Source organism: Chiroxiphia lanceolata, chromosome 1, assembly GCF_009829145.1.
Source record: "Chiroxiphia lanceolata isolate bChiLan1 chromosome 1, bChiLan1.pri, whole genome shotgun sequence".
In the NCBI taxonomy this organism is placed as follows: Eukaryota; Metazoa; Chordata; class Aves; order Passeriformes; family Pipridae; genus Chiroxiphia; species Chiroxiphia lanceolata.
Window position 1 is genome coordinate 32,212,081 of NC_045637.1, and position 17,653 is coordinate 32,229,733.

At 39.4% G+C, this 17,653-nt stretch overlaps 1 protein-coding gene across 1 annotated transcript in view; it reads right to left on the reverse strand.

The window, feature by feature from the left end:
- HNF4G (hepatocyte nuclear factor 4 gamma) overlaps positions 1 to 15,999 on the reverse strand; it is a 62,353-nt gene extending 46,354 nt beyond the window's left edge. Inside the window, exon 1 of the mRNA XM_032708992.1 lies at positions 15,943 to 15,999. The gene's annotated coding sequence lies outside the window, so the exon portion shown is untranslated. The remainder of the gene's footprint in view (positions 1 to 15,942) is intronic.
- Between the last annotated feature and the right edge of the window lie 1,654 nt (positions 16,000 to 17,653).

Sequence of the window (17,653 nt, forward strand, 5' to 3'; positions counted from 1 at the left end):
CACCAACTCACCATTTTTCCGCAAGACCAGACATTATTTTCACCAGAAGAAAATGATCTGTAAGAGCATGTGTAACAGTGCCCTCTGGTGAGAATTTGCCTGAGAATATGCTTGCCTTGTAAGGATAAAGAGATTTTAGTTGCAGCGCTGATCAGCAATTTGGACAATTTTGCAAACTGAATTATGGAACTTTTCAAAACCAGCAACGAAGAAATTAGGTGTTTTTAGATTATAATTACTCAATGCTCATTTTAAATGAAGAACGTTTATGCTCATTTTTTAAAACACAAACTTGCATGACAAGAGAGACAGTAGCCTTGACTAGGTGAAGATTTATGAGTGCTATAGACAGCATAGCTACTTTTATGGCTGAGAATGTAATAGATCCTAAGCAAACACTGATAAGTCTTTTATTCTTCTGAGAAGTATCCACCCACCAAGTGTCCTGACATTGGAAAACCCCACAGTTTTGATAAGAATGAAGACCAGCTAACTGTAGAAAACAATTTTTTATGTCAGTTTAAAACGTTCATCAAATGTTTTGTGGGCAAGGGTTGTTATCTTCCCCATTACTGGACAATGACCACCACATTTTCAACCCTATTGAAATGTGAGAATCCTACTGAAATATACACATATATATAACATATATATATATATATTCACCCCATAAAATACATGTCTATGTATGTATACATGTATATACATACACAGAAAATTAAGTTAAAAATTGGAAACATTTGTAATTGAACCAACAGTAACATCTACTTCACAAGGTTTAACTGTCAAACACAACAGGAGGTACTTAATCAAAAATAGTTGATACAAAATTGTGGTGATGGTGGATGCTTGAAAATACCATTCCGGTCTAGCTTATTACCTGCTATCTTGGATGAAACCAAGAGTAGTTTTACTATGAATGTCATGGTCCTTCACCAGTACCTCCCAAGGATCCCATGAGCTGTCTTTGAAAGTACCATGGCAGTTGCTTTCAGCCTCCTAAGAGCAACCTGAACTGCAGCAGTGTTCTCCTAAGGACAGGAAGACTTAGGGAAGGTACTAGAGCTGTTTGTAACTATGCTGTTTATACTGCATAAGAATGAGTATGTGAACTTAACGAAAGTATTACCCTAGTCAACATCTCTTAACGACAATCATTCTTCTCACTCACATGAAGTATGCCAAATCACCCTCTTGTTCTTACTGTGGAGACTAACTAACTTCATGGCTTTTAAGGAAAGAACTTGGCAGTCCCACTTGGTTGTTTAACAAATAATCAGCTGTCCCCAGAGGACTTAAAATCACTTCCAGCTAAGTTGTTTTGGGCTACATGCAAACATCAAATAAAACCCCACCTCAGCACGTGGCAGCAAGAAGTGGGGGGACAAGACTGGTAAAATGTCATCAGCAAATTAAAAAATATGACTTTGGACTGCTTTTCCATGTTTGTTCTATTTATTATAGAGACATCAGATATCGTAGGTCTTGGTTATATTCTACTGTCTGTCAAATGTATGTATTACCCTCCTCTTATACATTTACTTAAAGTGACCAAACATCCAGCTATCAACTTTCCCAAAACAGAGGCACTGGCACTTTCAAAGGTTTCAAAGCTAATTAATTTTACAAACATACACACACACACACACACACACACAAAGTGTGGAATGTTGACAAAAAATACAACAACAACAACAAATTAAAATACTTTCAAAAAGTTAAAAGTTCTCCCTCCTTTTTTAAATTGTCATTCTGAAAAAAAAGTGGATTGAGTAAACTGGTTTTCAAAATCTAACATGACTTTGACAGAAACTGCACCTATGAAAAAGTAGTCCAATTTGATTTATTTTGGAAAATAAAGAAGGGAAGGGGCTGTGTAAGCTAGGTCTGCAGTAGAAATATTAACTTTCCTGATAATACTTTAGCAAGTGCTAAAGATCCTAGAGCAAAGGCTACCTTTTTATTATGGTAGCAAAAGGCATTGAGCCTCGTGAGGCCAACAAGCATCAGTGTAATATACGAAAAACAGCAATGGTGCAGATCAGTTTGGGGGTCTGCTCTGAACCTCAGCTGTAGGGTGTTAGAAATCATCAAATAAAGCTACTGACTTTTAAACTTTCCCATCATATATTTTTCCACAGTTCCATAGAAACTTGTAAATTGAGGCAACTGGAAGCATAAGACTTATGCAGCAGCAAAACACAAGAGTGAAACTATAGTGTAAAGTGTCAGTATTTGCTCATGCAGGAGAAGAGCTCGGTGCAGTCACACTATGTTAAGCATTCCTCGCTGGTGAAGTAATTGGTAGCTGAAAGTGCTAGGATAAGAATGTGTCTATTTTGTGCCCGAGTAAGAATTTTGGTAGAGTGAAAAAAATTATCTAGGGTAGTTGTATGCAATACTGTATGGGGATCTAGTGGAAGTAACACAGAAACTGAAAAGCAAACAAACAAATATGAAAATACACATTTCTCAACAAAACCTTAGCAAATTAGCAAATCCTGACGAATTGATTACAGTCCTTGAAAGTTCAAAGTCAATGAGATTTGACTGTAATGCACTTTTTTTTTTCAGGTACTAAAAGCAACAACAAAAAAGGTCGGAAACACTCTCCTGCTTGGGGGTTTAGCCCTGGCTTGTTCCGTTCGTGACAAAGCTCCACATTCCCTAGGGTGCAGCAAACTCCTCTGTGAGCCACCAAGGCTACTGCTGGCTGCTTTCTTCCATGAGCCTTTGTAAAACAGTTACAAGAAGCTTTACTGAAATTAACTCCTTATTAATCAAAGGCAAAAATAATTCTCTCTCTTCCAGCCACATGACAGAGGACAGATACTTTTCTGAAAACTGGAGAGCCCTGATAGCTCTCTTGGCTTTTCTAACTCAACCAGCACATCTCTGTCATGCTGCAGCATGATTGCATCAAGCCAACTTTATTCCTCTGTTCACAAAGGTGTATTTCACACCTTAGATCAGTCACGACTTGCCACAGTGGTTCCAAAGGAAGTAAAATAAATATACTATTATTATAGATTTAAAAACAAAACAAAAAAAACAACTGGCAGAACACACAGATTTTCCTGGTTATAGTAAATAAAGTAAAAAGAAATCCACTCTAATCAAATCCATTTATTAGTCTTTTAGCATTATATTGACAATAGATGGACTCTAGTTGGCTTTCTTTGAAATCACACCATTACAGATACTTCAAGACAAAGTTACAAGAAAAAGTAGGATGAAATTTTTTTTGTTGTTTCTATCAAGTTTTTATAGTGTCTAGGTTTTCCATCTCAACTATTCTTGTTCAAACTAAATCTAGTTCAGGAAAAAAATCCCCACCTCATTTCCCTGAGAACCTAGTTATTTTATCTACCTCAACAACCAAGCTACTCTACCTTGTCATTTCAATTTTCACATATTTTCTCTTTGTGTATTCGTTCTATGATTCAGTGAAATCTCATCTCCTCAGCCCACTGCCATAAACTACTATCCGGAACAAAGCTCTCTCTCAAATTCAATCTCAAACAAAATGAAAAAGAGAAAATCACAAATGAGAAAGTGGACCACGACCAATCCTATGGGTCCCATTCTCACAAGGTCTGTGAGTTATTTTGCTTCATCAAGTAAACCTGAACCACGGGAAGGTGCTATCACCTCTCTCGTTGCCAAATGAGAAAGTGTTAATAAAAACAAGACCTCCTTTCAGGCACACTGGAGTGTCAATGCTAATCACAGATTTGGCTGAAATACACTTCTTGATCTTAAGTGATTTTCAGATGAAATACAAACAGCTGAAATTTTACCGTTCAGTTAACTGGGGACACAGATTGTCACATATCTGGTGGAATTACTGCTGCTAAACTATGATTACTGTAAATAGTAATTATTTTCTGTAATAGCAACACCGAGAAATCCTTCGTGCTCATCTGAGTTTTCTCTCAGCCATTTAACAGCTTGAGTGACCAGGAAGGCAAGAAAAACCTTTACGTCGGCTATACCTTCGCACAAAGCACTGCGCTGCAGAGGATCTCAGAGTTGAAAAAACTCTTACAAACAAATTTCTTTTTGTTTCGGAATTCAGGAAATTTATTGCATTTTCTTATACTGCCTCCTAAAAGCTTTGCAATTTCTGTCGTCAACTCTCTACGCATTTTTCTTCTGTTGATATGAATTTAATACCTTTGTATAGAGTACCACCTGCTAAAGCTTCCCCAAGTAAGTTGTAATAGCTGTAACTCACAGGACTGGATTATGAAGCTTTTCCTTTGAACAAATATCTGGAAAACACCAAAAATAAGGCATTTATGTAGCAGATATTTATACATGAACTGTGAGTTAACATTAAAAGGACCAAGCAAAGGATAAATTAAGACTCTCTACAGTTAGAAAATACTTTTTTTGCAATGAAGAATAAGCAATTGTTCGTATTCATACTGTTCCACTGCTGAGGTACAAGCTAGGCAAGCCCATAAAATTGTCTCAATGGAACAAAATGCAAAGGGAGTTAGCACTGAATTAAGAAAATAGTTCCACACAATGAAATATGTTTAATGAAAATTATCAAATTCATTTTACCTTCTATCACAGTGATTTTTTAAATTGGTGTAACTCAATTAACTGAAGTTTGGTCAGCAGGAATTCCAAAATAGCGTGCAGAACTGATGCAAATATTCGCACATGCCACATGATAACAGTAACATACTAATATTAGCATATTGATACCAATGTTCCTAAGATCTCTGTGACTATTAAAATGGTTTAATTTTGTTGGAAAGTTGTATTTAAAATTCTTTATTCAACTGCAAATAGGAAATGTTATTAATAAAGCTATTTTTCACTTTTTCAGTTTAAGCTTTTCAAATGTTAGGCTGCAGTGAAAAATTGCTAGCATTTTTCTGACTTTTCTGGGTAGTACCTCCTTCTTATCAGGTTTACTCTGATGCGATTCCATAAGAGTGCACAGGGTATAGAATGAGACATTAACGACATTGACAAGCTGCAATATATTAAAAGCGAGCCTCTAACATGCATATGTATACGAACCCTGTAATGCATACACATTTCTCTAATTCCTCAGCTCTCTCACTGTCTTTGTAACCTAAATCTAGTGCTACTACTTTGTCCGGAAAATGATGATTTTTCATACCTCAATGTCTTGCTTTTATCTAAGCAGAGAATCTTTCCCTTAAGGACTACTGCAAGGGTCAGTTCTGAGCCCTCTGTCTTCTCTCCCAGGTCATCACCTTACCATGTCCTAAGCATTGAACTTGAGGTCATCGGTCATCTATAATCTCAACCATCAAAGCAGTTCCAGTGATGCTTATTTCTAGACACTTTAAAACTTACTAACAGGGCTCCATCTCCTTTGCTCCGCTGTTCAAGTGAGTTCTATGCTTCCTTGTGGCTTGAAACACCAAAGCCCGTGATGTGCCAAAACAAAGCATTTCTTTCATTATTTACCTCTTCTCTCTGCTCTTTCTCAACTGTTTCCATATTTCATAATTTCAGCATCAACCCGTTTTTTCTCCCCCTGTATCTCATCTGGTTGCAAACACCCTGCTGATTCCCAAAACATTCTCTGTATATAAAAATTTCCTTGGTACACAGCTAGAATGTGCTCTTTTTCTCCAAATACTTTGTGAACAACACCTTACTCAGAATCCCAGACCTAGCAATGGAAAGTTTTGCAGACCTTGCCCTTTTTCAAAGATACTTCCACCTAAAAGTCCAACGATCTTCAGTAGTTGTTATGACTGATGTCTGAACTGTGATCTTCCCAGCCATAGCAACTCCAGGTGCTGGAGGCCAGTCACTTCACTTCATCCCTTCCAAACCTGAGATGGGATAACAAAGCTCTTGAAAATACATCCTATACACATCTTCACCAAATTCCTCCTCTTGATTTTCATCTGTTTTCAATTCAGCTACATCTCTTTCTGCCCTAAAGCCAAGCTCTCCCATACTACAGATGTACAGACTATGATCCATGCCCGTAACACACAGAACGATGTTCCTGCTTCTCACCCAAGAAAAGCTACAATAATAAGAATAAATTTCCTCCAAGATTAACCCTCTCTCTCTCCAAAGAATTTGCTTGTAAGAAATCTACAGTAATGCAAGAAGAAGATGCTATGCCACATTTTTTCATGCTGCGACTGTCCACCAACAAGGCTACATTTAATACCCTGACGACTGTTCTCCTTGTATCTTTAGCAAAAGCTGGTAGGCTACTCAAAAGACAAACAAAAGAAAAAAAAATAAAGCCAAATAAACTCCCAAACACACACACAAAACCCCAAAGTATATATAATCAGACCTTATTCAGAAAAAAATATCTTTGCATCCTATTTTTAATTATTAATGCCAATGTCTATAAATAATTTGCACACATTTCATTCAGTTACACTGAAGCAATTCTGATGGAATTGCACAGTTGTACTAAAAAGGGGAAAAACATATAGCGAGAAAAGTCAAGCTTTAACTTCACAGAGGTTAAAAAATCCAGAATTTTTTTAAATAAAAATATGCATAGTTGTTCTTCTTTAGAGACACATGTAGAAAGTTTGAAATTAACAGAATAGGCATTAAAGCTCAATCAACAGGCATCAACGGGCATGAAGAAACTGCTCAGGAAATTTAAAATGTGTGGGATTCTTTCCTTCATTACAACCAATTCTGTTGCTTAACGTAGCTCCTAAACCTTAATTTTTTATTTAAGTAACAGTCTACAATAAGGTTCTCACATGTGGGACGTCATTCCAAAGTGTTCCAAGCGAAATTCCTAGAAACTGAAAAAACGTGTCGGTCAAGACCTAGACTACTCAATCATTTATTCCAATTTTATTTTAAATATTATTTTAAGGATCTATTAAAAAAAAAAAAAAAAACACCAAAAAAACAACCAAACTTAAAAAAACTAACAAACTATTGAAAACTTTATTGCTTTTGCCTTTATTTTGGTGGAGACTATTGTTAAAAGATAAATTTAAGGTAAAGAGTTTGCTTAATTGAAAATTCCTGAACATTGACTGCAGCTTGGAAATAAATATAAATATATAAAGTATATCTACTTTATAAAAAATAAGAATTGTTTAATAAAGCAGCTGTTAAATGTTTTTCATTTTCTTCTTAAAACTATGTCTATTGCAGCTGCATTTGCTTTGGTATAACTGCACATTTTACCACTCGATAAAGTAGGTGTCACTGTACTTATAAATGGTGAATGTTATTTTTCACATATTCATTATATATGACATTCAATATATTTCCTAAATCAAATAATGCTTTTGGGTTTTTTTTCTGTAGGTCATCATCAACCCCGTCCCATTTATTTCATTTGGTGTAATTTCCAAGGGGTTATTACAAGGAACTTCAAAGATTTGGTGTCATTAAAGGTTGCTAACTATGTATAAAAGCTACTGAATCTTTCTCGCACCATAATCTGCTCAAGGAACTTCAGATACACTCCCTGAAAGTTTTATACAGAAGTCAACAATATTCTTCTGTATTGTATGGTGTCTTTCAGGAATTTAATACCTTTTGCTTTAAATGTCAACTGTGCTTAAGTCTAGGGCCTGTCTTTAAAACAATTTCTGTATTTATTCACATTGACCATCCACTTTCTAATAATGGAATTTTAGGAATTTTAGGAATTTATTCAATGTGGTACATTTAGTTTCCATGACAGCATTGTAGCAGATGAAAGAAAGAAAAAGGTAGCAGTGCATAATACTACCTACGGCACACTGTGTATTATCATTAAGTGTCTGATGGAGCGGTTTGAGAACCACTGCTCTGTTCAACTATAAACACAGGTATTTATAGACTAGTAGATATATTTAGTGTCATAAACATCCCCTTTGGTTGGAAAAATTAAATTACATACACTGTTTAATATTAGGTGGCTGGTTGGTTTTCTTTTTCTTTTATTCTTTCCTAAATTACAAGGTTAATGAGGCATACAAAATGATTCTAAATGAATTTAAGAAAGGATGTAAGACTTGCTTTATGGGAAGATTATTGATTTTCAACAGGAATCTAACTATGTCACATACTAATAAGAACATTACATGTTTTTTATCAGGACAAGAAGGCAAGCAACTTGCAGAGTTGTATGATTTGCCGATACAGAAAACATATATCTCTCCAAACGCTGTACCTAAAAACGTAACGAAATACACTATAAGTAGCTCCCAGCACTCCCAGCAAGAAAACATCCTTGTTCATAAAAGCTCCTGTTATAGTTCTACTCTAGGGTCAGAAAAAATATATCTTGACTTATCAAGGATTATAGGACATGTTGAATTCTTTACCTAGTTAAGAGCAATTGAGTATCTTTGATTTTCCAGGATTACAAGCTGCACTTTGGTGGACAGATGTATCCTTTGGGGAGAAGTGCACCACATAATCCATGATCCAGGTTTTTAAACCATTAGCGGGTTGATGCCAGGGTTCCCCAAAGTTTCTGCTTCCAATTGTACTGGTTTGAGGTAGAGTGCTTAAACTGGAAAAAAAAATCTATTACTTGGACCTCCTAATATTACCAGAAAAGCAGACAAAGAAGCTGTTTTCATAGGAACTTCTGAAGCATGCTGTCTTTCCGTGTCTGATAGGCCATTATGTTCTAAACAGCAGCTTCTCGACAACTTTTTAAGTATGCTACTTTGTCCAGCTAATAAAATACTTATGTACTAAGAGAGTTTTTTCTTCATGACCTTCACTACATGGTTGAGGTTTAACAAGCACTTTGTTTGCTTGAACTGCTCACAATGCCGCTTTTCATCCTTTTACAGAAAGCAAGAGACCTGACTTACAAATTCAAAGCTACTAGATGCATAAGAAGACCGATCATAAAGGGTTACAAATTTGCTGCAATCTCACAGATATTTTCTTCAGGTCATTCAAAGTTGTGCTCATTTTCTACCTGCCAAGGTTTTTGCAGTTCATACATGTATATTAATTTCAGAATAATCCTTTACACTCTCTGGTACCATAGAATCTTGAGAATTATCATTGAGAACGTGTTTCGCTTTTTACCCTCTTTCAGCTTCAAATTCATCTTGGGAAATGAATTACTTGACCTACTGGATTAAAATAAGACAAAAACTCCACTATTAAGTTCTATCAAAACTCATGGTAAAATTTCCGTTAAAATTTCAATCCCTCTCTCATCTAGAGAGTGCAAACTGCTTAACATTTCCTTGCCCTTGAAATATAAGCCTATTAATTGAAAGTTTCCAAGTTTTACTTCATTATTAAAAAGATCTCTATGGACTTGCTTGGAAAGATTACATTAGTGGAGTTGCTTCTTCTATTTACCTCTAACCAACAAGATGTTAAGTATGAGAAATGAGTTGCCCTCTGTAAATTTTTAAGCAAACAAATATCCCTACCATTATATACCTCCTTACCATTAAATACCTACTAGTCAGCTCACTCTTTTTAGCAAGAAAAGAAATTACTGATTTTGTGGACTGTTCTTTTCAGTGAGGACAGCAGAGGCAGGCACATATGCAGACCTCAGCCACGGAAGTTCAACATCCACTCGACCAACGCGCACATCTCTGTATTTGGCCATTTAAACAACTATCTTGACTGGGGCCAAGCATATTATTAATCCTGGCACCTCTGTTATGGAGACAATGACCTTTAGGACAGGTGGGAGATTAAGTAGGAAGCAAGAGGTGCTAATGCCTCATGCTGCCTTATTTTTTTCAGCTGAGTCTTAGAATGGAAGTAAAATGCATCAACCCGCATCCGCGAACCTGCCTGTTTCTCTTGGCTCTTATGTGCAAACAAGAGCATGTGAATGAAGCCTGAAAAATCTGGCTGAGGAGATGGACCTTAAATTAATCCAAAAGCTCAAACCAGGCTGTGTTCTCTGAACTACAGAATGCACCTACATTTTTAAAAGTAGTGCAGATTGCAAATTCCTGGGCACAGGGGCTTTGGTTCATCCTTCTTATGTTTTACTCTCAATACTATATAATAGTAGTTAAGGAGATACAGACCCTGTAAAGTACTTCTTTATTTGAGATAATTTCATCTTGGCTTACTTTAAAAGACAAAAAGCCATAACCAACAAACAAAGAAAAAACCCCACTCACAATCCTAGCCTAATACACCTGAAATCAACTTAATGAATTTTGGAATTTTGAATTTTTACAACTAAAACTTCTTTCTGCTAATCTTGAGGTTACCTTTTGCTCTTCGGGGAACTTCCAGTGAAACTTCCTTTTATTTTATTTTTGCAGATAGTGTTTCATCTTTGATATAATTATGTGGTTTTCCATGCAAGCTTGGGTGTCAGCACCAAACTTTTAAAGGGACTAGTTTGTATCCCTATAATTTATCTAGAAGATTCTGAAATTAAGCATAGCAATATAAATATATTAAATAAGTGCCTTTCTTTGCATTTTTTCCCTCTTATGATCATAGGCAAAGCTATTCATATTACTGTGATCAAATCTAAAGTTCTGCCTTAAACTTATGGCGGGGTAAGTTCTGGCTCTTCAAAACTGAAATAAATTAAAAGCATTGCCTCTAAGTCTCATTAAAATTGCATGTTCAATATTAGTAGAAAAGAGTCACTGAATCTCAGATAGACAGAAAGAAAAAAGAAAGTTATAAACAGGAATACAGTTTAAGACACTCTAAAGCATGAGCGTCAAACATGAGAAATAAGACGCTCGGAAGATGTTATAGCCTCTTTAAAATGTAAATATTTTGAAAATGCTTTGGATTTGGACATGAAAGTCAGGACTATCACTGTTCTCATGAAAGGTAAGAACAATATTAAATAATACATACCTATTATGTAGATAGTGTCACTACTAAAATCAAATAGTGCCTACTACTAAAAAGCAACAGTAAAAGCGGTGTATTGCTTTCTCCTTTGCAAGCCTACTTCCATTTTTGTGAGGACAAAAGAAGAAATATGAATCAAAGGGTAACTGCCCAGAAACCATATGAAACTCCACGTGCAGCCAATGTATGGGATCTCTATCCCACCTAATTGGGTCACTGTGTGCTACCAAACAGTCCAGCGGAAAAGACTGTTTTCAACTTGTTTAGTATTTGGGAGTAAACAGTAATAATCAGGTGAAGTATTTATCCACTTGGTGAAAAAAATCCTACCAATTTCCAAAATCACAATCTTATCCTTGGAACTAAAACAGCAAGTACAAGTTAACACCTAACTACACCTGTTAGGGGCCGAGAAAGGACAGGGAGTGTGTATTAACGTGCAGTCACAGCATGGTCACCCATTTCACTTCTCTGAGTAGCGTCTAGACCTTTACTGAGGCAATTTCGTCAGCTAAGGTAATGTCAGTCTGGCATTTCCTTGCAAAAGGAATGAGCATTATTATCCTGAAGGGCATAAGACTGTCTGCAAGACACTTTAGGCTGTGATTCTAAAACAAGTGGTCTCAATAAGAATCATCTTTATCATCATAGCCATCCATGAAAGAAAGAAAGAAGGAAGAAGGAAGGAAGAGAAGAAGAGAAAGAGAAAGAAAGAAAAAGAGAGAAGAAAGAAAGAAAAAGAAAGAAAGAAAGAAGAAAGAAAAGAAAGAGAGAAAAAGAAAGAAAAAAGAAAGAAAAAAGAAAGAGAGAAAAGAAAAAAAAAAAAAAAGAGAAAGAAAGAAAGAAAAAAGGAAGGAAGGGAGGAAGGAAGGAAGGAAGGAAGGGAGTGTGCTGTGGGAGGCACAAGAGATACATGAGGCAAAATGCTCGCTACAGTGAGAAATCTTCAAACATCTGGACCAGCTCGGAGAGTACGAACTGGTCCCACTCAGTGCCCAGCGCTGATACATGTTGGCAATTAATGAAAAAATGTTTTATTTAACAAAGAAAAAGGGCAATTCAATCACCCTAACTTTCTGCAGTGAGGCTTATTTTAGTTAGCAAGTAGCTGGTGAACATCTCTACTGTCTCTGCCAAATACAACCCAGGCTGGTGTAGCCTAGCAACCTCATACAAAAATGACCCTCAAAAACAGGATTCTCATTGCAGCATGGCCACAGATGTACCATCAATTGCAAGCTGAGTCGTATTTGTCATTTCATGGAGGCTAGTTCTGCTCCCCCACCTGAGCCAAATTCCTGTATTTGAGCAGGAATAGATACACATCAAGAAATCCTTTTCCATCAGAGTGCTAAATATAAATAAAAAACCAGAAGTCTACAGGCAAACTACATGCAAGAAATAGACAGTGGAAACAGTGCTGTTTGTATAGGTCTATTGCAGTTGTAATCCCAGATAAACAGCAGGCAAGGAAAATTCTCACCTTGTATACTGCTGACTGTAATGTATGTCCTTGTTGCCTGGATACCTCTAGTGAATTACCAAGCAAGGGTGCGAGTTTTTTTCTTGATCAGTATTAAATAAAAAAATCCCAATCTCCTGCTCTATAAGAGGCAGCAGATGCACACAGAAGCTTCCCTTGCCTGGGCCAACCGAATGCCAGAGAGAGACAAATCGAGCCTTGAGAATTTTAAATCTTGTGGGTTGCCGTGCCACGTTATGAACTAGATCTCATACAATTCATCACCCAAGTTGCAGAAAAATAGTTCAAGAACTCAAAATAATGAATTCTGTCATTTCCAATAGAAGTGTGAAGAGAGAATTATGAATGAACCTTTTAAAAACACGTATGTGGAGGGAGATTGCCCTTCTACAAAATGAAAGCAGCAGGCTTCTATTTAAATGGCCCAATCCTGAAAGCGAGACCTTTCATTTTCAATTAACTTAAATTGACAATTGAGAAAGGTTTGAAAATGTTGTTGGAGCCTTTCAGTTTGATAGATCTCAGTTCTGACATTACACACAGCATTCTGACCTGATTTTTAGAGTGTGCTGTTTTAAAATTGAGAATTTGAAATGAAAAATATTTTATTCAATCAAAGCTGTTGCAAGACATTCAAACATCTTAATCTGTTTGAAAAGCATTTTCCATATTTTCTCATCATGATATATAATGCATCATTCATTAAGATCCATTAAAACCTAAGAGCCTTGCCTTTCCTCAACCTTACATTCTTTTATGTTGCACCGATACTTTCATTGAGAAATTAAATTTTATTAGAGAATATATTACCACAACAGGTTTTTCACCATAGGAATAAAACCTTTATTTATATTCTAAAGCAGTCTACGTTACCAATCTACATTACCAGAATAATCTGACATACCTCCTATCTACCTGACACAACATAGGCAAATCAAACTAATTTTCAAGCTTAATATTAATTTTTAAACACAGAAATTGAAGACTTCTGAAGAGTTACACATCTTCATTACATGAAAAAAAACCCAAACCAAATAAATCAGATAATATTTCAAAGCTTACAAGAAACAGGTCTTTGAAATCACTGAAAAGTGAGTAGCGAGATCCCCATATTGAAAGAGTCTGGTTATCAATTAATATATGGAGCACATTGCCCCTGCTACCTCACAGATGCAAAAGCACAATCTGCTCAGCTCAGAATCCCCCTATACCACCAATGCAATCTTAAATCTGTCATGAATTTGTTTGTTATAATAGACTCAATTCCCGAACAAAGAAAAAGTTGATTTTTTTCCATCACATGGCTAGTTTTGAATTTTTTTCAGGAAGCCTCTTTTAATTAATGACTGCTAAGAAGAATTAATATTATTTTAAGTAATGTTTTGCTTCTTGTAGCCAGTGGAAATTAACTCACATGATGCAGACTTGTAGATAACACTTATGACATGCTAGACCCCATTTTTCTGCCAAAGGTTAACAGATGGGCAACCTCATGTAGTTTTGAGTCCATATGCCCACGATAAATACTGCCACAAAGTTTGAAACAGCAGCAATGTCAAGCACAAGGACTGAGTTCTGTTCATGCACTACTGTACGGTTTTGGCAAACTCTGTAGAATCAAACAGGATTTGATTCAGGTATTCAAACTTGATCAAGCATTAGTAGGCTGTATCTTGAGGAAAAGCAGCAGTAAAGATATTTATACTAGAACATTTCTGTTAAGAAATTGGCCCAGAAATGATTTAACTATATGCACAAATTAGCAGCAAACATCACTTGGCCATCCAAGGAACTGGCCATTATAGCCAGGCCAAAGGAAACCCATTTTTCTCACTTCACCTCATGGATTCTTCCATGGTGGGGAGGTAAGATAGAAGGAAGTGGTAACTCCATGTCACCCAAAGCTGCTCCCAGTACACTGCCTAAGAGTGTGTATACTGGACCTCTGCATTGCTCGTTTTACATTACTGCAACTAAGTACAAAAATTCTGGAATAGAGATATTCCTCTGGTTATATGAGATAAACTGCAGAGAAAGTTACATTTTATGTTAAGGAAACACAAAAGTTGTATTCTGGGAAATGAGTCCAAATATGTTAGCTGTTAAAATCAAAGGTAACTCCATAAACAAAATAACAGCATTCTGATCCTGTCCTACACCTGGTTGTTGGGTTTTTTTAAAACATATGTATGAAGTGAGACTTAGCAGCCTGGTGACCTTCGGTAAGAGAGAGAGGGACAGGGCACAGAATACTGGACAATGAAAATAACACTTTTAAAATTTTTTTTTTCACAATGCTTCAGAGGCTGAAACTACCACTAAACATTTTGTCCCTTTTCCTCTTATCACATGACTGTAAGAAGGAAAGAGGAAAACAAATCCCCAAAACAGCATTCAGAATACATGAAAACCACCTGCATAGATACATTTAATATGCCTCCTACATAAGATGTAAGAACTTCTTGGGAAATAAGGGAAATAACATAACACTTCATAGTTTTCTTCAAAAAGAGTCGAACCAGAGACTCAAGGGTTTTGAAAGTTGTGCAGCATACTAAGTCTTACTAACTCAATTTTAACAAACTCGGGACAACTAACAAAGATGCTACTTTAAATTTCTTCATACAAAGATACTTTAAATATCTTTGTAATATGGATGAGAAATCACAGTATTTTGATATATTGTGCATGTGCAGCACTGTACAAGAAAAGGCCTACACAAGGGAACGTCCAATTTAACACAGCCATAGTTTACCATGGAATACGATTCACTGTCACTTTAAAAGTTGCAACCTACTGTCTGCTTTTCAAAATGCTTGACTGTATCTCCCATTGCACTGTACGGGAACAGATGTTCAACTCAGAAGTCCAACAGCTAGAAGTTGGCTTTCATTAAAGGTATCCTGTAAGTATGCTGTAAGCAGTGCACCTGCAGTATTGTAAAAGCTGGACCTGTCTTCAAAACTTACCCCCGTATTACTTTGCTTGTTTCATGTTTGAATTTTTCTCTTTGAATTACTTTTCCTTAAAGTATTTTTGGTTTTCTCTATCAAGGTGTCCAGCCCTGGCCAAGTGCTACTATTAGCAGAGCCCTGCAATAACAAACCCATCTGCTGCACAGGTGACCATGAGGGCGGGGGGCGGAGAAATCAATAAGAGAGGCAAAACCAAAAAAGCCTTTAGGAAACGCTCCTAAGCCCGGCGCAAAGCGGTGACTTCGGCTACTGGGGAATCACAAATGCCAGCACAGCGCCAGGCAGCCATGCGGCCGGTGGCGGGGCAGGGGCAGCGGGGTCGGCGCTGGGCTGCGCCAGACACCGGAGGCTGGGACACGGACACGACACACGGACACGACACACGGACACGACACACGGACACGCACACACGGACACGCACACACACCCCGCCCCGGGGCCCGGGCTGCGCCGTGTGCGGTGCCTTTCCCCGCAGCACGCCGGGCGCCGACAACAGGGACACGTGACCAGGCGAATTTAAAATAAATAAATAAATAAAAAGGAACGTATAAAATAAAATCCCCCCAAACTGGCTGCTGTGCGCTTGGCCACCAGCTCTCCCCGCCGGGTACGTCCGCCCCTCGGCGCGGCGGGCGGCGTGGGGCTGTGTCACTGGGCGGCCGCCGGCCCCCGGGAACTTACCGGCGGGGCCGCCCCGTCCCTCGGCCTCCGGCGGCGCGGTCGCAGCTCAGGGCGGCGGCATCCCCCGGGCCTCCTACCTCCCCCGCACCCCCCGGCTCCCCGCGGACGTCCCGGCGCTGGGCTGCGCGACTTGTTTGGTGCGCTGACACCGTCCTCACCATATGCTGAAGCGGGAAAGGAGGAGGAGAGAGAGTTTGTGTGTGGGGGAATTAACTTTGCTCAATGGCGACAGGGCAGCAGCCTCAGCCCCAGCATCAGATCGATTTACTAAACAAACTGAAACGTGGGTGGGGACGTTAAACAGTAACCAGCGGCCTCAATGAAAACTGAAAGCTGCTGCCGCCGCCGCCAGCCACTGGCTCTGCGCCGCCCGCGCCCCGCCGGCGGGCGGGCCCGGCGCTCCCCGCACGGCCCGGCCCGGCCCGGCCCCGCGGGAGCGCCCGGCGGGGGTTGCGGCGGGGATTACCCCCCGGCCCTGGTGCCCTCGGCTGGCTCCGCGGCAGCTTCCCCGGCCGCCGGGACGGGGAGGGGCCGGTGCCCTGCTCCCCTGGCCGTACCCCGCCACGCTGCCGCTGCTTCTGTGCCAAGGGCGTGGAATTATCCCCCGGGCCGCCCTGCTCTGCCTCGGAGGCAACCCCGGGCCCTGCAGGGCCCGAGCGAACGGCGAGCTCCGTCCGCAGGGCCGTCCCCGCATCCTCCCACCCGCGGTCCTCAACGCCCCACGGTGCTTGGCAGCCACAGATTTGCGGGCGCCCAAACCTCAGGTGTTCCCCTCCCGGTGTCGCTCTCTTTGAGCCCCTGAAACTGCCACGAGGGAAAAGAAGCCCCCCCCCCCCCATTGTTCGGTGCCTAGCTATGTAAAGAAGTGGGACCAAATATGGGGGGTCCACTGCAAACTCGGCGTTCCCTGCGCTAGAGACACTTCGCCGGCCTCTTAGCGCCGGGAAGGTCGTGACACAAGGAAGTGTTTATAAAATAATAATTGCCATTGTTTTCAGACATTAAACATTCACTGTCTCGAAGCAATAATTAACGCCTTGCCTATGATACCACTGGCTCACTCCCACGGAGGCATCAGGAAGAAGGGAAAGAATTCAAGGCACTGTCTTGCCACTCCAAATATTATCCGGAGGGGCCTCCTCGGTGGCGTGAAGGGAGGATATTTGGCAGAAGTTCCCATATAAGTGTGATAAAAGTGCCTGTAGGAAGCGACTGCCTCGCCGTGGGCGCGTGAACGCGCCTGACTCCTGGACCCGCACACCCGTGGCAGTGATTTAACGACGCTCTCACGGGAGAGGGACTGCACGGGCTCTACACAGGAAGGAGGTTGGGAAAAAAAAAATATGAAAAATGTTCTCTTCCTCCAGTCTCTGAAAGCGGCCGGTGATTGATTGGTTTCCCCAGCGAGGAGATCAGCGGGTTTCCTCTGCTTTCTTACCGGTGGTACCTTGCCATGCTGTTGGATCTCGTTAAGATGGCCAATTCCTCATTTCCAGAGTTTGCCCGTCAAAACTCTGGATCTAATTTCTGGGGGCTTTCGATTGTCCCTTGGACGGAACAAGGAGAATTTTCCTTGACAATTCCCCCCCATTACGAAACATTAATAATCACTGAAAATAATTGCTCAGATAGCCACAAGGAAGGTGTAAATACATCTAAAGCCCTCCGGTGTAATTTCAAAGGCGGTTTTTAAAAGGCCAATAAAAGTGGC